Source organism: Cyrtonyx montezumae, unplaced genomic scaffold, assembly GCF_038088225.1.
Source record: "Cyrtonyx montezumae isolate F1298 unplaced genomic scaffold, pur_monq_1.0 scaffold_32, whole genome shotgun sequence".
In the NCBI taxonomy this organism is placed as follows: Eukaryota; Metazoa; Chordata; class Aves; order Galliformes; family Odontophoridae; genus Cyrtonyx; species Cyrtonyx montezumae.
This window is the reverse complement of record NW_027072037.1, coordinates 6939199-6966507: the sequence shown is the minus strand read 5'-3', so window position 1 is coordinate 6966507 and position 27309 is coordinate 6939199. Positions and strand designations below refer to the sequence as shown.

Below are 27309 nucleotides of genomic sequence, written 5' to 3'. Positions count from 1 at the left end.
CATTGAATTCTTAAAGAAATGACAAGAAAATCTTGGAGAGAAAAAAAAAAGAAAGAAAACTAAGCTTTTTATTTCTCAAATACTCCGCAGCCAGATCCCATACACAAATGTTGAAGACGTGCCAACATTTACAATGATTTTCAAAGTCATAGTATTTTTACTTGCTCCAGAACTGCTGATATCTGCAGGCATGTCCTTCTAAATAATTTATTGGCATTTCTACATAAATTAGATACTTAAAGGTGAAGATGCCATGAACCTTGTGGAGGCTGAGTGCTCACTACATGGACTATAATCCATCAACCCAACAGATAGATTTCCAAACTGGCTTAAGCCCCAGCAGGCTCACTGCTTGGAAAGAGTTCAAGGACTCCAGAGACTGTAATATGCTGTTGAAATGTCACTTGTAGTAAAAGCACATTCTACACAGAAATAAATCACCGTGAAATAAGGTACAAAACTCAGATACTTATAAATTGATCATTTAAATCACTTTAGTTACCGCTTACAAAAGTGAGCAATGCAAACAAAAATGTTTACTTCAGCTAAAGACAATTATAAAACACAGGGTAGTTTACAAGGCCTATCCATCAACCAGAACACATGTCAACATAGAGTTTAAACTCTTCAGTAACACACTATTTTCCCACCTATTCATTTCTAAAGCCACCCTGAGCTTCTTATTTTTTTTTCCCTAATACTACATAATAGTACAATATTTTAAGAATGAATGCAAGGATGGGAACCTGTGGACAAATTCCACTGTGCTAGAAAGGAGCAAACCAAAATCTTCAATCTCCAAGTTTCACTTTGAAATGGAAGAGAAAAAAATAATCACAGAATCATAAAATCACTGGAAATAATTGGAAAAGATCACTAAGATCATCTGGTCCAACCCTTAACCCACCCTCACCATGCCCACTGACCATGTCCCTCAGTGTCACATCACCATGTTTCTCAAACACCTCCAGGGACAATGACTCCATCACCTCCCTGGGCAGCCTGTGCCAATGTCTCACCACTCTGTCAAAGAAGATTTTTTTTCTAAAGGATCAAAAAAGGCTCTTGTCCTGGCTATAGAATTGATACAGTTAGAGTTAGATAGCCAGGTAGCCTTTGCTCAGATAGTCCCAGAAATACCTGGGGACATGTATTCCTCATACACAGGTAAGAAAAATCTATGCTGAGTGAGATGCTCAAAGAATGCAAAAAAGATAAAAACAGCATTTTCACCAGAAGTTATAAGAGAGGAACAATTGAGTTGCTACTTGAAACAGGGAGAAAAAGACTAAAAATGAAAATATGCAGCACAATCAGCACCAATATCTCAGAGGATTAATTAACTAAGAGTAGAAACAGACAAAAAAGTCAACAGTAACTCAACTGTCATGAAATCAATGCTAATGCCCTAAAAGTTATGGAAAGCCCAAGTTACCCAGCTGAAAAGGGATGGAAGCTACTTTTCTCAGAACTAACAAATGAGTTTCTGGGAAGGACAACTTCCCCATCTCTGGATAACTACATCTCATAGGAGAAGGGAAAAGAGTGCTCAGCCCTCTCAGTAGGAACACAGGTGTAGGTACACAGAATTTCTGTTTGAATATAAATTATGGCTCATATTTATTAATCTGTCTGATGTCCTTGTCAGTGGGAATTCATTGAAATGGAAGCTAAAGAAAATGATGACTAAGTGAATTTTTCTGCTATTATCCTCCCCCTCACAAAAAAAAAAGGTATGCTTTCCCAACTAAAATTCAAACTATGTGTCAACCCCAAAAAATGAATACAATAAGTGGATGAGTATCCATGAAACCAAGAAATTTTCAATTGTAACAGAATTTGTAATTCTGGTGTTTTTTTCCTGTTTGTTCTTTTCATTTCCCATTCCAGTTCAGTTACTGCCAGAAAAAAAGTGTACTTGCTGCAAACTATGAGTTTTTCCTTGCTCCATTTCTTTCAGTATTTGTTTCTGATTCTGACAAATCAGCTCTTAGCACTATCCAGATTACAGTTCTGAGGCCAAATGGAAAATAAGGTAAAGCATCATCTTCCTTGTGAGAAGAGATGCAGTAAATTATTTAATCAGAATTCAGTCACCATAGAGATTTAAATGATGCTTCACTTTCTACCTTGCTGCTTGCCATTCCTAACACTGACACCTGCTTAAGATGAGACACCCAGAGGAAATGAGGTTCTGATCTCATATTTACAAACACCATTACTTTATCTTAATGACTAACATGCCCTGTTTAATAAAGCCCTGGCAGCAACTTTATTACATCCTGCACTACTAATGATTTGGTAGTCACCTAATGTATTAATCCTGATTCATGGCTCACTTGAAATATTTATATAGGACAAAATGCTTAAGTGAAGGTCAGTCGCACACAAAGCCTCAAAGAACAAAAACAGCCTCCTGTTAGTTCTAAGTAAATTCTGTTATTTCAGTTTAATAAAGGAAGTGTAAACTGTGATAAGATCAAACAGAATGCAGCATATCACAGCTACAACTAAGACAAATATAACTCTCAAAAAAGCACAGTATAGCAAAACAGAAGACGCTCTAAGTACTGTAAGTATACAGTAAATTACAGTACAATTTTATTACTAGCCTGATTATAAGCTGGTAGTTCAAACAACTATTTTACTAAAATTCATTATAATGGAAGTGTTTGGAGCTCTTAAACAAAGTTTTAGAGAACTTCATAAATTAAAATAGCTCATTCAGTGGTACTTCAGACACAGTTGTATAATTAGATGTGTAATAAAAAGGGTGAAAGGAAAATTTTGTCAACTCTCATTGTGCTCTCAGCAGAACATCATGGTTCCCACCACTTCTATGCATCTCATTCTCTTCTCCCATGCTAGAGACAGTCAACGACTCCAACATTTGCCTGGACTGCTCCTGTTACCCAGTGACAGACACCTGACAGCAAACTGAGACTTACCGAGTACTGTAGTACAATGCATCCACCCTGAATTATAAGCATCTCAGGTCCTAATCTCAAACAAGTGAAATCAGAGACCCTGGTGGGCAGGTAGGATAGGAGATAGGTCTCAGTGGTGGTCCAGCAACCACGGGGAACACAATAAGCCATATGGCAATAGATAAAAGAATTTGTTACTGAAGGAAGAAGCTGGATTTCACTACTTTTACATTCATAAATGACCATGTAGAAATTCTTTCAGACGCATATGCCCCTAAACAGGCAGGAAATATCAGCGTGATGCCATTGAGGCTGAAGGTTAGCTGTGAAATCTGGAGTTGAGGTGGAAGAATCTTCCACAGATTGTCTTCTCTACACTTTGCGCTCTTTGCAGCTGTTTTTTTGTTCCCTGGGCTCTGTGTAATGGGCTGAATTATGGAACAGAGGGAACTGTTTTATCAGTAATGTGTTTAATTGCTAAAAATTAATCCACAGCCACAAACTCACAGTCAAAAGACCACACTACCTCTTACTGAAGATACATTATGAGGACAAGAGAAAGAAAGACATTTGAGTGTCATTAGCCAAACAATAATAACCCACAAAATAGAAAATATGACCCAGTGAGAGCATATGAACATAAAACAGTGCAATCCCTAAAATGGAATTGTACTGCATTACAGATAATTCCATATAACGCGGTATAAAAATGGCTAGCTGTATTTGTAGTTAAAGGTGTGCAGACATATTTATTATGTGCAGCCAGAGTTTACTCTATCTCATCATGAATTCAAGGAAAAACGTAGTTTCCATCAGAATGAATTGTACTAAATGACCAGCAGACAATGAGAAGAACATAGTCCATTGCTCTCAAGTGAAGGATCCACCTGGAAATGTATATGAGACCTTGAACATCTAAATATTAGACACTGGGCCATACAGCAATGATTAAAATGAACTCAATGCTGTTCTGATGTTTTGTATGCAATGCTTCCTCGAACACTTAACTCACTTTGTGATGAAGATATATGTAAACAGCTCAGGAAAATAATCTGCCTCAGCACTTCCATTATAATTAAACACAGTCACATGTTGGCAAAAGTAATGACCACCATCTGCTCAGATCCATAGCTAGTGTGTCCTTCACTACAAATCACAAGCCTCCACATGTTCAGCCAAATACCCATCACCAGCTGATTCTCCAAAGTATCATATGAATCATCTGAATATGGAATGTTTGTTACAGATGAGTGCTAATGTGTTTGGCCTCTAAAAATGCCAGCCCAGTTTGGGAAGCTTTAATATTATTAAATACCTTTAAAAATATCTTCTAAACAACTGAGGTTGCAAAGTCAGGCCTCAAGAATTAGAAAAAGCCAAGATTTACAATTCCTCTTTAGGCTGTAAGCATTTGGATGCCACATCATGCCCCAGGATCATTTTGCCTATGGCCTTATCTCCTTTATTTCACCAAGTTTATTTCACACTGTGGGTACGCTCAATGCATCTCTTTCACTAATTAATTTAATCCCATATAAATTTCACACTTTTTTTTACTTCTCGACACTCAAACCTTGTTAGATTTAAAAGATTACTTACTCCCATGAAAAATTTTCATGAGCATTTCTGTGCCCTTAGAAGAGGTCTAAGGCTCTCCCAGCATTCACATGGTTTATTTTCAGCCCACAGAACAAAGCTCAGCACTACAGCATTGCTCAAACTCTAGTTCTTAAGAAAATGGACTGGGCATGGCTGTGTCACAGCACATCACAGCTCAGGATGTCATCACCTCTTCTGAAACGTGAAGTCATTACGTTTAAACTGAAATACAGAGCCAGTACATTTAAACAGTTAAGTTTAAACTGTCCTTGTTGACGAGCCACATGTTGGCTGTGGAGGCAGGTGTGATCAACACACTCATGAGCCTGGTTTTCACCTCGCAGTACGGACACGGTCTGCAGTATTAATCTCTCCAAAACCTCAGAGCTTTATTCACTTAAGGAACTTGTCCTCCTAACGTATTTTTTTTAAGGAACTGAGAATTGCTACCCTTTTTTTTTTTTTTTTAACAAATTCAGAATCAACACTTAGACAGATGAATGTCCAAATCTACACTTCTAATTCGGGTCACTTAATGTAACATTCACAATGCCTTTCTCAACATCGCAACGGATCTTGAAGACAGTGATTCATTTCTCTATGCAACCTTGGCTTAATGTCTGAAGCTGCCAAGCCCAGGAACTGAATAGAATAGGGCATTGAGTGCAAAAAAATACAAACAATCATGTAGCTAAGGACCATATGCAGTTCTCCTTGTATATACTAGAGACATATTATACGTGCATAGAGCTTGACTCTGAAGATAATTTACAGGCAACTTTTAAATGGACACAAGTGATGAATGGGAGAATCTCTCATGTTTCTTCTTTCTTTCTTTTCTTTTTAGGCCTTTTGTGGACAGAGAAAGATTTGTTGGTAGATCATTCATGTACAGCAAAGGGCAATTGTAATGGTGACAAGTTTCAACACAGGAAATTCTCATAGACTTAATGAAAAAAAATATCTTCACAATACAGCTGATAAAGCACTGGAATATAGGCCAGAGAGACTGTGTAATCTCCAGCCTTGAAGAGTTTTAAATCTGGAATGGATGAGGCCATGAGCAACCTGATGTAACTGTGACCTGTTCCTTCCTGGCACAGGCTTGGTCTAGGAAATTCCAGCCTGAGGTCTTCTGTTCTTTGGTGATGTCTCCACACAGCTTATGCTGCTCAGGGAGATACAGAGGCTTTTCCTCACCACACCATGGACATGTTCATCCCTGAGAATTAGAAGGCTACATATGGAGCATGTTCCCTATCCAGTTTATTTCAAAGATCCTGGTTACACAGTCACACTCACACATGGTAGGTTATTTATGTGAAATCCTTTCTAGGTGCCCACTTGACTGAGTAAGAATCACAGAAATGCTTACTCCTACTGAGATGTCACAGCTTGGTTGAGGTAATTAGATCACAATTATTGCAAACAGGAGTGAGCTATATTCAGTCTGACATTAGTAAATTCAAGGGAATGGAATACCTAGTTCCAAATTACACTATCATCCATCTAGGCTTTTGATAGACCTGAAAGACAGATGGTCTAGCAAATGGCTGTAGTCATCATATGAATACAATTTAGCTCCCACAACATAAAAACAGCAATATTTGAAGAAATATAATCACAGAATATCCTGAGCTGGAAGGGACCCATAAGGATCATGAAGTCCAACTCCTGACTCCACATAGGACTATCTAACATCAGCAACCTGCAAAAGTAAATGAGGCCTTCTGATTGGGTGGGTTTAGTGAAATGCACGGGTAAAAATTCAGAAGATATTTTCTTCAGATATTCTTCACTTTCCAAGGATATCTTCCCCAAAGACTTAACCATAATTAACTGATATATCATCATTAATAATGAATACATCAAGCTCAGACTCTCTGATTCTTGCTTGGAAATAAGTCCACTTTGAGATACCTTCTGAGGTATGGAAAATGTAAGACCAAGTTGAATGTCAGTAAATGGTGTTGAAAAGCAAAATCATGTTAACTAAACTAAGGCCCATGCTCTGATTGTGAAGCCAAAAGTACAGCTGCTCCTCAAAACACATGTTTGAAAGGGTTACTTGGAACACTGCACCTCAAATTGCACCTCTGGCTTTTCTGGTTGCTGTGGGTAGCTAATGGGAGTGGCAAGGCAGATCTCCAGCCAGAGCTCAGGTGTGCATCCAGCCTTACTACATACCCCTACATTCATTTATGCACTGCAGGGACAATGTAGATGAACACATCTGCAAGATGCTTTTTGCCCTTCACAACAATAATGCTGATCTCACTCCTGCATACTCATGTATGTGTTAAGGTTTTGTGCACTGTATACAGTACAAAACATGATTCTTCACATTCTTCAGCTGTTACCTGAATTTATGAACTAGCATCTCATGCACCAAATGATCCCAATTAGTGATCAAAGCAGGAATTCTGAACCGTATTCATTTTAAAAGAGAAGCACAGTGGAAGCACACACTGCTTCAGAAAGAAGAAAAAAAAGTAGCTTAATCCCGGCATGATTTATTATTTCCTTCATATCCTGAAATAATTCAGTTGTTCTGTATGTCGTGGCCTGGCACTGTAGTCCTTTCTCAGAATTCTAAGTTACAGTTTTTACAGCAAGGGGAAGAACATCTGCAGGATTAGGTCCTGATCTCCATCCAATATTCTCCTCAACACACAGTGATGTGTTCCCCTTGCTCGGAACTGCCGTGTTAGTGGATGGCATAGGGGAATGTAATATTTCTTTGGTAAATAAGCTTAAGTTATATTACTTCAATTTTTCATTTGAAGAAAACAGAGATTTTCTTTCTGCTGCACTTATTGGATTCAGCAAGTCACACACACACATCTTGAGCATGTGGGGCTGGGACATGTGGTATCTGTGGAAGAGTCCTCCCAGCATATGCAGATGGGATTGATCTACTCATTCCCTAGATGTAATTGCAGTTTCACAGAAATTCTACTAAAATCAGTTATTTGACAGTAAATAAGATCACTAATTGCAAAAAACAGTGGCACATAAATTCCAGACTGCCGTGTACAACACATTTCTAACTGTCATATAAAAGAAAATGACATATTCTCTCAACTCCTTTTTCCTAATTAAATGCAAATTTTTTCATTATTCTAACAACTCTTATCAGTGGAAATGAAAGCTATTTCAGTCTAACTACCAAATGCAGCACATGCTTCCTTGACTGCTAGTATACTGTGCAGCAGAAGTCCTGAGTAGATTATTTTAGGAGAGGATCTCAGCCATATGCTGAGACCCCACAGAAACTCCTAACCCAGACTCACTTACCAGACTTGCCAAAGTCCTGTATAGACATCTGTCGCAGTGCTATGGGTCCAAAAGTAATGACTACAGGATTAGCTGGTGGGTTTTATATTTGTTTTGGTTTTTTTTTGTTTGCTTTCATCTTCTATCAAAGTTCCCTGAATAAGTAATCACAAACACTTCAAACAACCCCAAATTTTGTAAAATAATCATAGAATCACAGAATCATTAAGGTTTGAAAAGACCTCTAAGATCATCTAGTCCAACCATCAACCCTCCCCCATCATTCCCACAGATATCTCCACGGTTCTTGAACACCTCCAGGGACAGTGACTCCACCACCTCCCTGGGCAGCCTGTGCCACTGCATCACCACCCTTTCTGAGAAGAATGTTTTCCTAATATCCATCCTGAACTTCCCCTGGCACAACTTACGGCCATTCCCTCTCATCTTCTCTCTGTTACCTGGAAGAAGAGACCAACCCCAACCTCATCACAACCTCCTTTCATAGAGTTGTGGAGAGCAGTTGGGTCTCCCTGAGTCTCCTTTTCTTCACACTGAACCATCCCCACCAGATTTATGCTCACAACTCAATTGCCCTTCTCTGGACACTCTCCAGGGCCACAACATTTTTCATTGGACCCAAACTGAACACCGTACTCTGATAAACTCATTGCAAGTGATTTGTTAGTGATTTTTAATTGCCTCTGACTTGTTTGTAACCTTTTGCTACAACCTCCCAGGGCATCAAGTGGCACAGGACCTTTCTGGCAGAGAAAATTACGTATCCTTTGTTGCGAATTCAAAACAACAAAACAGACAACTCCTTTAAAATAAAATTATAGCATAATGGGATCATTAAGGTTGGAAAGACCACTAAGATCATCTAGTTCAACCATCAACCCATGCCTGTGACCACTCTAAACCATGACACTGAGTGCCACATTTACCCTTTTATTGAAAACTTGCAGGGATGGTGACTCCATCACTTCCTTGGGCCACCTGTTCCATAGCACACAGTGTAAGATATTCTGGTAGAGATAACATAAAAAATGATAATCCTACAGCACCAGTATGCTGAGAGGCAAGCACAGAACAGATTTGTTTTAGTAGTAGAGTGAGAATTTGTTGTCGTTGCCTTTATCTGTACACATATGAGCTCTGTCACTCTGTCCAGACAATGGGATGCAAAATATTCAGTTTTATTAATTGCTTAACATCAACAAAACAGCACAATGTGGGAAAAGGAGGAGGAAAAAAAAAAGCACATCAACATCAATAAAACATAATTTAAAGTACAACATTTCTCAGCACTGGACATAAAAAGAAATTCAATAAGAAAGCCGTTGGTCAAACACCATCTCTTTTCCTAACTGTGAGTTCTTTATGCATGAGGATTTTGAAGACTAATGAGTATGCACAGAGCATTCTCACTGATTCACAACCACAGGGAAGAGATTTGGTTGGGATTTCATCCAGAAATTTGCTAAGAAACAGCAAAATACAGGTATGGAAGATGCTCTGCTATGCACTAGGATTCAGACACCCCTGTGCAACAGCTATTGTGTAAAACTGTGGCTGTTTTCACTGCCTTGCTGTACATAAACCCCCTCTAAAGCATGCTTCTGACACTTTCCCATTAGGAATCATAGAATCATTAAGGTTGGAAAAGACCCCTATGATCCATCTAGTCCAACCATCAATCCATCACTACAACGTCCATTAAACCATGCCCCTCAGTGCCACATCTCCATGCTTCTTGAGTCCCTCCAGGGATGGTGACCCCACCATCTACCTGGGCAGCCTGTGCCAATGTATCATCACTCTTTCTGAGAGGAAATGCCTTCTAATATCCAACCTGAAATTCCCCTAGAGCCAAGGAAAATATGCTGCAAGTGCTTTTGTAAATCTCATGTACTGAGCTTCTTCTGCTTTGCACAGAAGACTCAAATGCCCAGATACTGTGGCCAAGGAAAAAACAAACAAAAAACTGAGTAGAAGCACGATTCTCCACCTTTTTTTCACAGCTGAGCTCTGTCAACTCCTCAGTAATCAGGGATCAGAAGTCAGACTCACACATGCACCAAATTACCACATTACTTCAAAAGACATGAATATCTTCATACAGAAAACCTAAAATGTGTCATTATGTTTCTGGATTTGATCCTGCCAGCACATACATTTCAAGGGTTGTTTTTTATTTGTTTGTTTGCTTGCTTGCTTAGAGGCCTACATACAGTCAAGTGTTTCCTGGAGTTCTTCAGTTAAGAGAGATACTGAGAGAACTGTGATAAAATCTGTGCCTAACAGCTCCTTCTCCCTCCCATGTTTTGCAGGAGGAGCACATGAACTGCTGTTGCCAGATCTCACTTGAAACTTGAGCTGTTGGAAGGTGTGCAACGTCTCTGTTAGTGGGACAGAAAGCTGCAGCATTTGTAGTAACTGTATGTGGTTTGGATCTGAATGCAAAGGGTCAGGAATGCAAACAAGAAGGAACTGATCAGAAAAAAGGACACACAGGACTGGTGAGAATATGAAATTTTACTCCCATCTCAGCTGAAGAACGGCATCTTCGCGAGCAAAATTCAGCCTAGCAATGCATTCCTCAACACCAAAGACAGAATTTGGGATTGTAAACCCTATCTACTGAGCACAGATGCAGGAACAATCTTGAGACAATTGCTACCTTCAGAAATTCTGCAGACAGAACCAGTCTTTTCTGCAAAGAGATACTCAACTCCTTTCATTTCCCGTGGTTTGAGGAGATTCAGAACTGATAGGGCTACAGGATACAAACCTTAGATGTTATTTAAATATATCAGTTCAGGGGAAAACACGAGTAAGTCATAGCAACAATGTGAGCAGCTCTATCAGCTGCATTTTATACTTAAACCTTGAATTCTCTAGAGAAATCTTCAGGCTCAAAGAAGCAGCAAACTGCTGTATAATTCATCTTCATAATCCTGATGTGTGATTTTTATCGCTGACATACTACTGCACTCCTGGCTTTTATTATATTTCGATTCCTGTTAAAGGTGCCCATTGGCCTTGTTGAGGTATAATGCAATAAAATCATCTTTTCCTGTTGATTCTTTCTTTAGTACAGGATTGAATGGCAATGCCTTGGTGAAAACTAAAAGCTGGACTTAACATTTGTTTCAGCAACATCAATCTATTGCAGTAGCGTTGATTTCAGTGAGAGTACATGTGGTTACATCTGGAGACATCCATCTTTGGCAATGCAAGCCCTTCTCAACAGATAGCTGGAAACAGAGAGGGTGATCTGAGAAAAGACAACTGTGCATTTGCCCTTTTTTATGCTTTTCTGCAGATGTTTGATACTGAGCACTGTCCAAGACAAGGCACTGGACCAGATGGATCCTCTGCCTGCCCTTGTAAGGTCATCCTTATGTTCTTTTGTAAAAAAAAATCCCCAGAAGTGCACTGAGCCTCTGGAATAAGTTTCAGAATCCATTTCTCTACTTACATAAAATATTTGGATTCTCTTGTTTAAATGGAGATTATAAATAATGCACTATTGAACACATTTTAAAATTTGTCCAGCATTGAACAAACCGTTTAATCTAACATGGCTAATTTGGAATCAATATTGTAATTAATTCCATACTTTATCTCTCTTTTGAAATGGCAGAACAACATAGCTTGCATCAGTTCAACTCCATGGGATTGCACAAAACACTGGGAATTTCAGTTCTACTTCCCCCTGCTAAATAAGACTTATCAGCAAGAAGGATTCTTGCTCTGAGGAGTGCTCTACAGAAGTAGATCACATCCAAAGGAAAAATAATCAATAAGTTGTACAGCATCATTCATCCGATCTGGTGTTTGACTGCATTTTTAAGACAAGCTAAGCTTTGCACTAGATAAGTTCTAAGGGCTTGCCCTCCCTGACATGCTGACGTAGTCCCATGCTCATTGTGCTTGAAGGAGGATCAGGGTGCAGACACTAATAGGAGAAATATCACATTCCTACTGGCCCCAATGAAGGAAGGGCTCAATCTACAGTGCATAGCCCCTCCAGTGCACTATAACAATCACCCATGTCTCCAGCAGTATCACAGCAACCAGTCACAGCCTCCCTCATGCTTATGGAGTAAAAAGCCTCTCAGATTTATAATACAGAGCCAGCAAGGACAGCAAGCCTACTAGAAAAACAGGTAGTCGCCAAGCCTGTCACTTGTCTGCTAATGACCCAGGTCAACAGAAATCATGTTCACATTTAACAAATTTTCCCAATTACTGGTCAACCAGACATATAACCAGAGGGAACAGACGCAGCTGAGAGCTCCCAGATGGAGCACACATCACAAAAAGACCAATAACTACAGAAGTGAACACCTTCTGCAACAGCACAGGGATACTCCAGCAAATGTTGAATTCCCTGTAATGACCAATGATGAAACATACTACAGGTCATTATTTTTTAAAATCTATTCCAAATAAGTGCTTCCATTATCTGTCTGTCTTTTAACAGAATGGCTCTGCTGACCCACAGGGCCATTATGGTGCAATGGAAAGCAGGACAGGTTGGAGAAAACCGATTCCCACCTTCCAGTTCTCAGCCAACACTGGTTGACCATGATGCCAACCAGCATGTAGGCAAGGATCAGTGATCAGGAAAGGGGTCAGAAGGCTATAAACAAAATAGTTAGAATTAAAACTGTATGCCTCCATGGAGAGATCAGAAGGATCTAATGATTTAAAGCTCCCTTTCCAGAGTCTTTCAATTCCCATGACTTATTTAGTGCAAGAGCTGTGAGTGTGCACATTTACACACTCCTGGTATTTCCTTAATGCTTCTATTTCTTTAGCTATGGGATTATTAAAGAGTGTTTCTTGGAAAATTAACCAAATAAAGACTATTAGGCCTTCATGATGCAGGAAAAAGAAGGAAGATGTTACATGTTAGAAAGAATTTCTTTACTCAGAGGGCAGTGAGGCACTGGCACAGGCTGTCTAGAGAAGCTGTGGATGTGTCATCTCTGGAGGTACAAGGATGGATGCTATCCTGGGCAGTCTGATCTGGTGGGTGGAAACCAGCCCAGAGCTGGGGGTTGGAACTGAGCAATCTTTAAGGTTCCTTCCAACTGAAGCCATTCTACTACTCTATGATTTGGAGGCTTTGTCCTTAATGTTGTGCTACTGGCAAAGTCACACAATACAAAAGATCAGCCAGCAGGAGTGGCAAAATCAGAACAGATCCCTCATTAATACAGTTCGCCTCACTGCTCGTTGCTATATCTACACTGACAACAGCCAAACGCAGGGCTGGCACAAGGGAGCTGCTATGAAACCGGTCTTCATTAGGAAACAGATTCCTCTCCACCTGAAATTCCTGCTTGCATGGCTCAGTCTTCTCTGCCAACATTTCCATCCTCCCATAACAGATGCCCCTGTTACACATTTGCTTCTGCAGGTTTACTCATTAAAACAGCTCAAAGAGAAGTCTACGTGACTCAACTGTTAATCATTTCATGTAACAAGAAAAACAAAACAATAACAAAAACTTCCACATTTTGTTCACTTTCCTCAGCAGGTAACAATTGTTGGCAAATGCTTCTGCTACCCAGCAGAATTTAAAAGCACAGCAAGCTGTGGCAATACTGACAAATACAATGCATGCTTGTTATGACAGTGTTAAAAACAATGACAACACGAACCCAAGCTCTCTTGGAAATTCACTGCGAATCTCATGGCTTTTTCATTACTAAGATCACCCTTGTGTCTTATCAGCTCTAAATTTAAGATGTGCAGCAGCAGGCAGCAACAGAGCAGGGAAAAACAGTTCTTCCAATGCCAGCCCCGCCAACCTCAAAGAAGATGCACGGGAAGCAGAGAACAATTAAGTCCAGTTTTCAGAACATGCTGTCTCAATGCAGACCATCACTGCTACATTTTGTCCTGTAATTAATTTACACTTAGTTAGCAAAATGTTGAGGGAACTGTGAGAAGAAAAATAGTGCCAGAATGGAGTTCTGGCTAATCACACTTGGTTATTAACATTCCTGAGATCAAAAGGAATCAAATTAAAATCAGTAAACAAGTAAAAGATACAAATTTTAGTCGGGTTCTCTTTGAGCCACGTTTTTTAATTCAGTTTCCACTCAATTGGGAATGCCAAGTTCAGGCAAACCTGAATACAAGTGAAAAGCTATTTCACAACAATGATTTGGTATACAAAAAACCTCTATGCTTAAAATCAAAAAAGTGAGTTTTGTTCCTTCCTGAACATACATCCATGTGGATCTCCCTGTGATCATTTTTGGACATCTGGTCCTTCTAGTTTGCTTTCTGAACTACATGCAACATTTTCGTCACTCCACATTTATTTCTTTGGTCGATTTGCATGGTGTGTGATGACAAAATACAGTGGCTGGCAGCTCTGCATCCAGGTAACTGGATGCCCAGCCGTACAAAGAAACAGTATATGCTGTGTGTCTTGTGCTAAAAAAAGAAGCTAGCAAGGAAGGAAGACAGAAAAAAGCAGAATAAGGTAGCAGGCATCTCTGTTTTCATGCTTCAGCTTTCAAAGTTCAACTGGGAAAAAGAAAATGCAGCCAGGGGTCCACCTGAAGAAATATTTCTTTACATTTGGAAAGTGTTCAAAAATATATAAACAAAAGTGCTGAATGTGACACTGCCAAGGCACTGAAACTAACCCTTCTGCTGGGAACGTGCTAATTTTGATAAAATTATTAGAAAAGCTGTTTTATATTTAGTAGGGTCTGAACATGAGGGAGACAACGGGCAACAGCAATAGAGATAAAATATTATCTGGTGACCAAGGCCAACAACTCAGAAGTAGGTCAGAAAAATGTAGCTTAGCGGGTTCAGAGCTGAGGGCTGAACTTGGCCTATGTGTCCCAAGTGAGTCCCTTTTTTCACCACATGGCCAATCTGTTTTTCTAGTCCAATTAATATTTAATTGTTTATACAGCTGCTACAAGAAAGACTGAGACAAATCCAGTCCAGAGCACCCAGCTGCTGAATGGTTGGCACATTCCTTGGGGAGGTGGGAGAATGGCAAATAACCTAATTTCTCTACAGTTTGCTCTTCTAGGCTTTTTTTTTTTTTTACCAGAATATTCATCATTTCTTGGTTTTTTTTGTTTTTTTGTTTTTGTTTTTTCCAGTTAGATCCAAGAAAAAGAGCATAACTTAAAAAGGAAAGAAAAAAAAAGGCGGAGAGACAGAATATTTCTCCCCGTGCACCACCACAAAAAAAGTGTGTGGTGAAACTTTTTCCCTCTGTAGTCTCACTGAATTGGTGAGATTCTCGTTATTTCTCCTATTTGGGAAAAAAGATCCTGATGGTTCGTCCCTTCTGAGGACATCTCACAGCAGACTCTGTACTCTGTCCAGCTGGGTATGGCACCACCACATTCTCCTTTCTGAAGACTGCGACCCAAAGTTAGTACAAATAATGAGTTTGGTCACAGAATCACAGAATTGTAGGGGTTGGAAGGGACCTCAAGAGATTATAGAGTCCAACCCACCAGCCAAAGCAGGCTCCCTAGACCAGGCTGCACAGGTAGGTGTCCTGGCAGGTCTTGAACATCTGCAGAGAGAGATCACTTCTTACTCTGCTCCTTTTCACCTCATCTGACTTCTTCAAATCTAGCCCAAGGTCACTCTTCTTAACCTGGTTAAACCTCCCCTCTGGAGTGTTCAACGTAAGTATCAAAGCAGATGGCTCTACATTGTCTGATGTCCCTTGAAATATCAACCAGGAGGTGTGACACTACAGCTAACACAGTCTTCTCTCCCGTGTTCCTTCCCATTCTTCATTATTTTGTTGTTAGCCAATTACTCAATTCATGCCTCAATGAAATTGCTGCAATACCTAATCAACACATTGCATACATTACATACTGAAATGTTTTTTCCTGTCGTTCTCATCCATCAGTGAGCCACAAACTGAAACAGCATAATTGTGGATAATATGTGGTTCTCAGAAGTTGCTGAATACACTGAATTTAAAAGGGGATCTCTGAAAGCTGAATGATTCCCAGGTCTCTTGCAGTGCTAAGTACCAGCTTGCCCATTGCTAACTCATCCATTTTGGCAATGAGGCACATCTGAACATAACAACCAGTGCTGCAAGAAATAGGAACTATGTACAGAGTTCCTACATGGAAGAAATCAGTAAACACTGATCTGTACAGACTCTGCATCTGCACCATGTGGTGAAAAATTGCCTTATCTTCTGGCACAGCAATAGCCAATGGACAAAGGCAACATTAATTGACCTAACCATAGCTGTGACACAATTAACAGCAAGATGATTCCAGCAAAAACACAGGTGATTGACCATACTTCATTAGTCTGAAAACTGTTTTACAAACTGAGAGCAAAGTGCCCTGACTGAACAGATGCACTGCAGTAACTGATTCATTTAATCTTATCCAACTCCAACAAACCCAGTCATCTGTACGAGATAACACATTAATGGAACAGACTCTATACAAGTATTGGTCAAAGATAAAATAAGTATATTTTTTTTCTGGATTTCTATTTCAAATAGATTTCCATTTCCATTTGCTTAACTTTATCTATTCAGCAAAAGGTGTGTGATTAGGAAGATAGGAAGATGTATTTAAGCTGATCTACATTCAAGACATCCCACAGAAGCATTTAAAATGCTATTTTAGCTTTAATCTTAGATACCTGACACTGCAATAAATTCTTTTTCTAACCTAGAACATCCTCTTATGAAGCTGCAGCTGGAATAATGATATAGAGGACAGTGGGAAACCTTTGCTAATGACGGACAATCTAAATACCTGCAAATTGTAAGCTGTAGTGAAAAAAATAAGCCAGCGTTTCCTTGCCTCCTGCACTCTTACATGGAGCACGCACAGGCCTGTGAAGTTTCCAAAATGAATTTGACTCTTTCTAAAGGTAAACTATGCACAAGCCAAGACAGACTGCAACATTTTAAATTTGGTTCAAAGATATTAACTTTTTCCCAACCTTGAGGGTAGAACCATTTTTCATTTTTGCTTTGGAACTGCTGTAGTAATAAAATAATGATCATTTGCACAGCACTATGGATGTCACTGTCTGGAAAATGGAAAGAGCAGGACCGGATCCACAGTCCTATACCTTTCCCATACACTGCAGATAAATCTGGACAGCATGGGAAAATAAGAGAGCATATAGTTCCTCAGTGGAAGAAAAAAAACTAATTTCATCTGGTATTTTCAAAACAACAAAAGGAAATTAGCAACTAATGAAGTTGCAATTTGATAATCCCAGCTAAACAGGAACAATGAAACAGCACACCAAGAGAACTGCCATCCTTCCTGGCTCTGGCTTTTGCCTGGGGTAGCTCAGAGCATCTCCATGGTAGTCTGAGCTTGTTTACATCAGCAGAGAATCTGAATATTATTGACATTTCCCTTCAGACGTTTCATCCATTTTTAACATTATCTGTGTACTTCAAAGGAAAGGAAAACCTGGCAACAGCCAAACAACTGTATTTAGCAGCCTGATGATGTGAAAACCAACATGAGACATGATCTGAATTAGGAAACCAGTCATTCACCCTGACTTGTCATTGTTCACACCTCCTTTACAGACTTAAAACAGCTAAAAGAAATGTTCTTCCATTTTATGCTGAACAGACCTCCATCAGTGAAAATCAACATCAGTCCTATTGGGGCACTGGCTCCTGCAGGGAGCAGGCAGTGGAGGGGAACCAGCTGGCACCGATGGAGTGTGCTGCTGCTGGGAGGGCTGCAAGGTTCCCACCTGCCTTCTCCTTAGGATCTGTGAGGATGCCTGTTGTTTCTGCCACAATTCACTCAACTTATCTCGCTAGGTTCTCTTGTTATGCCGTTTATTTTTTAAATGGGTGGTTCAGGCAAATGATTATCCCACGGGATATCTGTGCCAAAGGAATAACAGATGAGAAGTCCAGGAGAATTAGGAGCGAAAATGACATGGGTATGAGCACTGAAAGGCAAGCAAGCTTGTCTCAGACCCTCACACCTCCTTCTTCTGCTGCAATATAAGAGGCAGACTGTTCTGCCTTTTTCTTAGAAATCTATGGAATTTAGTCCTACCTAGCCTCTTGCATTAGAAGGGCATAAAAGCCTGCTCAGACTTTCCTCCCTTGCCCTCCCTTCCATCCCTTCCCATTTTTCCCTTTCCCATTTCTTTGTTTCAAAGATAATCTGTTTTCTGCAGAGAAGTTCGGACTGTGTTGATTAATTCATCAGTTAAGCCTCCTTTTGTTTTTCTTATGAATTTTAAAGATGTGGACTGGATAGCCCTGAATCAATGATGTTATCAGGATTGTTTTTTATTCTAAGCAGTAGCCCATTGCTGATTTCCAGCACAGAATCGCCAGTCAGTTTGATGCAGTTTGGCTTTAATAGACTGAATCATTGGCTGCTTTTGTCTCTTATATAAAAGAAGAATCAGCCTCAGTAATCAGAGGCTCAGTCTCAACACTAGGAGGAAGAAAACCAAGCAAGCCTCTCCGTCCTGGTGCCAGGAAGCCCACATGTCCATGAATAAAGACAGCACTGTTAAATGCCTTTAGCCAATACCCAATAACCAAAGATCTCTTAATCTGGTCAAATACTTTACCAGCTCTTTGATATTGACTATCAGAAGGAAGGCATACTTCCCCGTTTTTTCACCACAGAGAGGTCTCTGAAACAGCTGTAAGAAAATTTACTTAACAGTTTCAGTCAGTTTGAATTTGATACCTTTTCCAATCTAAAAACTTCCAGGTCCACGTTATTCTACGGGACGAGACACTTTTTTTTCCCTATCTGATTTTAAAAACTTCTTTTACTGAGTATTTGAGATGGCAAAAAACAGCAGCGCTACCTTGCTCTCAAATCTGCCTCCTTCCATCACTCACCCTAATAGTTCTACCTCCAAATGACAGTTCTGCTGCATTTCAGCTACTTTTGCATTACAGTGCTCACCTCCAAGCAACAGGCAGAGTGTCAATTTGCATAATCAGCCTGGTGCACAACGTTCTGTAGCAGATAAAGTTTTTTGACTGCATTTCTCACACACATTTCCACATATCACCCTGCTACTGTAACATCCCAACCTCCAGCATCAGGGCATGGGAAAAGACATGACCCAGACTAGGCTGGTGAGAAAGCACCATTGTTTTTTGGGATGGGCAGTTTGTTGTGAAGGCATGTGTTCTGTGAAGCCTTGCTCACTAGTTGCTAATATCACTCACATGCAGCATCCAGAAAGAGAAAGGAAATGAAAGCTGTCTGTTTCAAAAATGTTGACGAGATGTTAGTGAAAGGGACAATGTCAGCAGGAGTTTGTTCCAGACATGTAAAGCTCAGCTGTTGGCATTCAGAAAGATGCAATAAGTTCTGCTCTTATCCTGGGGGGTCTTTTAAGTATTTTTATCACAGCCAGTTGTCATAAAATTGTAAGGAGAACCAGCCAAAATTCAAGCTTTGGTTGTGAGCTACAAAGAATGGATTAGATGATCTTGTAGGTCCTTTCCAACCTAATGTACCTATGAACCTATAAGGAATCGACACCAGGCATGAAAACTGCAGTCCAACTTGGGACTGTGGCACAAGGAACAGTCAGCTGCCACTGAATCCAATCAAATCAGCTCTGCTAAAAGGTATTTTTCTGAGAAAACAAGTATTTTCAGCTGTGGGTCTTGGTTATTGCCTACCAGATGAACTCACCTGGCAGACTATAGCATATGAGGACAAGAAGATTAAAAATTTTGCAGCAATGAGCAAGTAGAATTGTTATGCAAGTTTCAGGTTTCTAAATAATTTTGACTGGATCTACTACACGGATTACACTGCGTTTACAAAAATAATCAGTGACAATCAATTGTCAGTAGCTGAAGCTTTCCAGAGTAGGAAGCTACTCTTAGATAACTTCAGTCTTGTTTGCAGAGAAGCTATAGGTTGTATTGACAGCACTGGCACAAAAACAAGCTGACATAAGAGCACTGATTCAAAAAAACCCACACATGCAAACAGATTCTCTGCCCTCTGAATAGACAAATATCTGAGTAGGCTTTTCAGCTGTCCAGAAAAGCTGTTGATGCCCCATTCTCAGAGATGCTCAAGGCCAGGTTTGAAGGGCTCTGGGCAGCCTGATCTGCTGGGGGGCAACCAGCCCATGGCAGAGGCTGAAACTGGATGATCTCTTAAGTTCCTTCCAACCTAACCCATTCTGTGATTCATTCTAACCCATTTGTCAAAGGAAATATTAATATTTCATCTTTCCATAATCACTCCAATCTGTAGAGTGCCTAAAAGAGAGATGCAATTTTATAACTGTTTCTGTTTGAGGTGCAAGTAAATGTTAGGGAATAGCAGACAGAAAAATTTCTTAAATATTCAATGGCCAAAACCATTTAGGCATCTGTCTGCTGAGTATTGGCAACTGACTGAGCAGTTCCTGAAGAATACAACTAAGTGGGCAGATTTCAGATATGATCAAGTAACAAAGGAAAGAAGGGCTGCAGAGAAACACAGCTGCGAAAAATCAAAACATGTTTTTAAAGCATGTTGAGCTCACCCCCTGGTTTCCACTGTAAAAAGAATGAGAGGTTCTCTCTCATCCTAAAATGAGAACAGTCACCATAGCCTGAAAATCTGTCACTAAGTATCCATCACTGCGCACTTACAAAGTTGTAGACACCTAAACACCATTCGTACAAGACTGACAAGATTTGAAGATCCAATTATCTCTTATAAGGCAATTAATATGATTTTGGCTGAATTAGAGGCAGGAAACTTCAGTCTCAGTACAGACTGGGACATGCTGTTCTCAGCTTTGTTTAGTCATGATAAGCTGCTGAAGAACTTGAGAGAAGGGCATCTGGAAGGGTAACCAAGGGGAGAGGTGATAAGGCTCATTTCCTTATCAGCTGGACAGGAGGTGCAATAGAAAGGATTTATCAAGAAACAAGGCTTAAGAAAAACTGTAATGCAGTATTAAAAATGACTCAGTTGTGCCTATATTTCTAATATCCAGCAAAGCGGTGCATTTTGCCCAAACTTCCTCCCTCGAAGGAGTTTTGCACATCTCCCCTGAGAACTAGGCTCAGCCAAACAGAGATAAAGCAGTTCCCCACAAGAAGCACTGTCCTCTGAGGACTAGCTTTTCTGTTCATTTCCAATTAGCAACACAGAATTATTGTGGTGCAAAAATCACTGTTTGTTTTCACTTGCTTAACTCCAGGAGGGTATTTGGTATATTAGAGAAAGCCTATTACACTCCAAGGTTCCCATGTGTACAACTCACTAGTGATTTGCTTGTCAAGAACTATTTTCTGTGACGGCTTTGGAGATATTTTGGCAGCTTTTGCATTTGTTGTTTTGAACAACCTGATTGCATCAAGCTTCTGACAATCAGTTTGGTGAGGTTTGGGAGAGCTGCTTAGAGGACGGAAGGGAAAGGATCAGGATGTGTTATTCCTTCAGTGGGAAGCTACTGTACTATAAAAATGGAGTCATTTTTTATATGGATTCCCATATGGGGTAATAGTGTGAAGCCCCTAGATGTATTTTAGCAGTATGCTTACATGTACTATGGAGGTGGTTTAATCAAAGATGTGACTATTTCCGTAGGAAAATATCTTGCTGTGTGAAGGTGGTGGAGGTAGGTTACACCTTATCAGAGCAGATACAGTGATATGTCATGAGCGTAGGGTGTTTCTGAATGGTAGCTGATTGTACAGTGCTAAGAGTTCAGGTCTGTGTGCTTACTAGGCTGAATACTCTGTAGATGGCCCCTTTTTGGTCTTGAACGTGGTACTTATGAAGTTTTCCTGGTATAGGAATATTTTTAAAACAATCTGATAGAGGACAGCTAATGAATTTGTGCTTAAAGAGAGAAAAAGACTGACTACCTGTCAGAACAGAGAATTACATGTCTCACTCCTTTCAATCACATTAGTATGTGGGTATATACTTGCTGCTATCCCTACTCAAAATTCACCCTGTGTGTCCAGCTGTGATTTTATGTTGCTTTACAGAACCCCTGAGCTATTAAACTCCATTTGCTCTAGGGATTTCATTATGTGAATATTTCAAAATCCATTTGTCAATGAATAGCAGAATGGCTGGACTGTTCTTGGGGGTCAATTCACACTGAATGTTTGTTGGCTTTCTACCGACAGCTGGATGACAAACCAGTGGAAGCAGAACTATTTGAAGTAATAGGAAACAAACCTATTTCTATGCTAATATGTTTGAAATGCTATGCTTCTCTGATAATATCATCATGTTGGAATCTATACAATATCTATACAAGATTGTTCTGTTGCTGTGTTAATAAACAAAAATTCGTTATTCTAATTTTGCCCTTCATTCTCTCTAACCTTTGCAGAAAGGGAATAAAAAAAAAAAGCTCGTAAATATCATTGGTGATAAATTAGCAGAGAGAGCTAGACATATTTACATGGACATAGCCTTCATATCAGTACACTAATTGCTGCAGGCAAATTTAGTTTTCTCTCTAATCAGATTTTACAGGTAATTAGCAGTTAACTAAGATTAATTACAATTCATTTTATGTTAATGACATCCTTTGGTCACAGAAAGTTTACACAGTATTTTATTTTCCAGATGTAAAAGCTAATTCTTACATAAACATATCAAGGTTATGCAAATAAATTTTTAGTTCATCACACAGCTCTGATTTGCCCTAGAAACATCTTTTTGCATTAATGGGCTATAGAGAGCCATGCAAGATCTCCAAAAAGCCATTCAAACCTCATAAAACTGCAAGGGGTTCCACCCAAACAGGCGAGCATTGTTCAGCTGTAGTCAAAGGATCTATCAGATTGGTTAAGCTTTATAAATTCAGTGTGAGGTCATATTTCTGCTTGCATATCATGGTTCCCTGAAGCTAGATTTATGCAGTTCTGCAGCCCTTCTTGCATTCCTTCCCCCTGTGCTGATAAATCCTTTGGCTACTGATGAGCTGCATGGCACCATGGGAATGGGATCTGCCACACTTTCAGAGGTCAGCTAACTAGTGGACTCTCCAACTGCAGCTTAATGTTACAAACCCTTCAGTCAAGGAATTCTGTTGCCATAGAGAAACAGGAGGTTGAGATACACACCCCAGGCAATCCTGGGGTCACTGCCTAGGGGCAACCCCAGGGTAGAATGGGGATCTTACAGAACAACAAAGCAAGTCTGGAGATTCGTGGTTGTATCTGGCTTTGGGAAAGATCACAGAAAAGAGCGTTAATTACTTTGCACCTTTGAGAAGGCTGTAGCTATTGACTGGGAACCAGAGATGTTCTTGCCTCATTTCCTAGTTTGTCAGATCCATCATTCCGGTTTGCCTTCCTCTCGTCACACATCACATAGCCTCATCAGGCCAGAGACTCAGTCTAGTGATCCAGCTGGATGAGCTACATTATTATCTACTGCTCACTCTCAAATTAAACCAGCCACTCATTTCTGTCCTCTCCCAGTCCACTCTACAGAAATGAAGTCTCCATGGAATCACAGAATCACTAAGGTTGGAAAAGACCTCCAAGATCATCCATTCTGACCATTCATTTACCACCAATATTTCCCCACTAAATTATGTCCCTCAGTACAATATGTAAACATTTCTTGAATACCTTTGTGGACAGTCACTCAACCGCTTCCCTGGATAATCTGCTTCGGTGCCTGATCACTCCATCAGAGAAGAACTGTTTCCTAATATCCAACATGAACCTCCTCTAGACCAACTTGAGGCCATTCTCTCTAGTCCTGTTGTTAGTTAGACAGAAAATGCCAACCCCCACCTGACCACAACCTCTTTTCAGAGGGTCATAGTGAGCAATCAAGAGAACCCCTCTTCCATCTTACTTCACGTATACTGAAATCAGAAATAGAGCATAGAAAAATAGCATCTAAAAATCTGTTCACAAAGTGAGCTGGAAAGGTCAAATAAAAGCTCATGTGAGCCCCATGGGCTCCTGCACCTGAGAAGCACGAGGACTTATTTCTAAACCTCCCACTTCCCAGAAGCAGAACATCTTAAAACAGTATTTTGAGTATACTTCATCCATCCAGAGCTGAGACAAGGTCTCTCAAATAAAAGATATAACAGCAGCAGAAAGATAGGTAGCATCAATAAACAGCTCCCAGGAGAGACATACTGCCTCTGTGTAAATGGAAAGGGCCCTCTGGTCAACGATCTCTGAGAAAGGGAAGGTCCTTTGTAGAGTGTTGGTAGCACAGTTTCTTCTAGGCTTGATCTCATTCAGATCTCAACACACAGTGCTTCTGTTTTGGCCACCACTAAGCCTTTGTAGTTATGGAAAGCACTAGGACTTGGGTACAACCAAGGCTGAATTTGAGGACACAGTGTCATGGTCAGACAGAGAAAGGAGGGGCAGGGAAACACTGAGCTGCTCTCCCCTCCTGAGTCATTAAATGTGAGCAAATCTTGTCCTTGTGCCTCACTGATGGCTGTTAATACTCCTCTCTAAATCTAAAAAGGCTCAAAATTCATAATATGACATCAAATAAGAAAAAATGCTGTGACAGAAATCAGTGCAAACAGTCCTTTCCCATTTACCTCTTCTCATCAATCTTTATAAAATCAAAACAAGAAACAGAAGTGCAAAAAAATGAAAAAGGAGACATAAATCTGCCATGGCTTTTAAACTCTGAGCTGTGGAGCACACTGAAAGTGCTTAGCCTGAACAAGGAAATAGATCTGATACAGATATGAATAACTGGCAATATTTCATCACACACTTGAAAGAAGGGAGCAGAAACACATGTAAAGCGTGCTCTCTCCAGTTACAGAAATCACAGAATGCATTTCAGAGCTAAAAATGAGAGTCTGAGGAACTGTAGGGACTCCATCATGACAACACAGAAAAATCTTTTTCCTCATTTCATTTTCCTCCTGCTCAAGCAGAAAGCCTCTTGCAACCATGTGCCTCAGATGCAAACCAGCCCTCCTCAGAGCAGGAAGGCTGATCTTAGCTAGTATGGCGATTGAAAGACAAAACCCATTGACATCCCATTTTTAATTTCTCAGGGTGAGATAATTGAACAATGCCCTGCACTGATAATCTGTTTTCATCTAGTCATTTCAATCCATTTTGTAATACTTGGCAAAGTTTAATCTGAACTAAAGCTACCGTATGGAGCTCTTAGAGGAAAAAAGTGAGAGAAGGTCCAGGGTCAGTAAGTGATTTGATGGGAGTTGCACTAATAGTGATAAAACTGGAAACAAGAATAGGAACTCTGACAGTTCAATTTTCATACAATTAATACTGGAAGAATACTCTCCCTGCATCTGTGTTGTGGAGGTGATCTGATCTCCTAATGGAAATAATTATAATAAAATTTATAAAATTTGGAAAAAATTATGAAAATTAACACTGCCTGCACATCATTCCATCCTTGCATTTTCATAGAGTCATAGAATCTTTTGAGTTGAAAGGGCTCCTTAAAGGTCATCTAGCCCAACTGCCCTGCAATGAACAGGGCAGTCTACAGCTAGATAATTTTCCTGATCGAAGCCTGCAAGCTCTTTTGCCTAACTACCTCTAGAGGCATTAAGATGGGACATCACCATATGGTAACAGGTTCATGCAGAACTATGTATTAACCATGTGACTATGAGGTCTGTGAATATCCCACATGGCTAGGACAGACATGGTCAGATGGTGTGATCAAGCACTACACACTGCTCATGTCCATCTTGGAACAACATTCTTCTTGTCACACTGAAATGTGTGTAGGGGAGCAACATTTCCTTTCTGGCACTCCTGGGCTCTACGCTACTCTTTTACTGAATGTCAGAATGAGAGCTCTAGAATGTCCCCATATCTCCTTAATATTAGGAGGGTACCTTTTTTCCCTGTTCCCTCATCACACAACATAGTGATCTATGCAGCAGTATAGGAGTGAGCCACGTGATGAGTAAAAAGTAAACCTACCATCTCCACTCAAGAAAGCTGAGCTGTTAAAGCCAGTATAGGAGGACCCACTGCCATTATTTCCACATGATTTCCCCTTGAGGACATAGACAGACCTGATATAATGTTTTTAATGGCCCCAATTATTCGGTCCCTTGAATCCTACTCTGCAGGACCTATTCCAATGCTCCTGCTGCTGCTTAGCAGCAATTATGCTACTGCAGTGTGGTTTCAAAGGAAATTTTTTTCACTAAATTTGCTGCAAGTGAGAAACTAAAGTAAGAAGACCAGCAAAACAAAGCTGGGGCCTGTGATCAAATCAGTATGTTTGCACAGCATCGTGCACCAGCCCTGCCCAGGGCCTTTGAACATTACAGCACCATTAATATCAATGTTCCCTACAGACAGCAAGTTCATTAAATTCACTCAGGAAGTAAAGTAAGTTCAGTAGACAATGGAAAGACCAAAAGACCAATTAAATGAGACCTTATACATCATTCATGGAGGCTCCCACCAGAACTCAATAGAACAGCCTTGCTTCAATAAGCTAAGCAAATCATTTATCAAGAGCAAATAAAAAAAATGAGACAACTTTCAGTACTTCTATATAACAAAGTATTTAAAAGTACTGTTGCAGGTTATGTGGTACTTCAAATACTAAGGATACAGAACCAACTTTACATCAAACAGGTCATTTACATACACTACAGAATCTATAAAATCAGCAAGACTTCCTACCAAGAAAGTCATATCTTTCTTCACAGAGGAATTTTTAATTTTTTTCACTTTAAATATTCTTCCATAACTACTTCTTGTTAAATTCTTTATTCTCTAAGATCTGAGATGTTTCAGTTTGTATTTCTCTAAATAGTAATACTGAAGTATACCTGGTCTGGCTCTTATCTGTCCTTCTTATCTTCCATCCAGTCCAGAATGTAAATACTCTCCATAGCCACATTCCATTTTCTTTCACTGTGTTAAACTGTGACCTTCTGATGCAAAATAGAAATTCTTCCCCAGTATCTCCTTATGATTGAAATGCCTTCAGGATCAGTCAAAATAATTTAGCTATTTCTCCTCAATTCTGACTCACCTGCCTCTATTCTGAATCACTATATAACACTGCATTAAGCTCTATACTTAGAATATCATGTAAATATGAGAGGATCTGAAATACATTTCAACAACCAACTCATGTCACATATCAATATGAGGAATGAATCAGGAGTCTGCAAATATATAGCTATCTATAAGAAGAAGCAAAATCCTAATCCTGCCTGTAAACTAGATACATAGAAAAGTGAGTTAGCTACATGCAGTAACTGTAAGAAACTAATTCTAAATTATACTTTTGGAAGATTTTGAGGAGTCACATCTACTAGATGAATTTGATGGAGGCACAACATAAAATTTTTTATTAATTAAGGCTGGAAAAGACCATTTAGTCCAATCATCAGGCCATCACCACCATACTACTAAAAAGATTTATTAGACAGTAAATTAGGTCATTGACTATGGTGCCTGGCAGGCTGCTGAGGCTAAAGAACACTGCTGGTCTACATCTCACCAGCACAGTTCACA

At 39.8% G+C, this 27309-nt stretch overlaps 1 protein-coding gene across 1 annotated transcript in view; it reads right to left on the bottom strand.

Annotated features, from left to right (window-relative positions):
• Positions 1 to 27309, bottom strand: part of DPP6 (dipeptidyl peptidase like 6) — a 381910-nt gene that overhangs the window by 183021 nt on the left and 171580 nt on the right. The gene's annotated exons all lie outside the window — the stretch shown is intronic.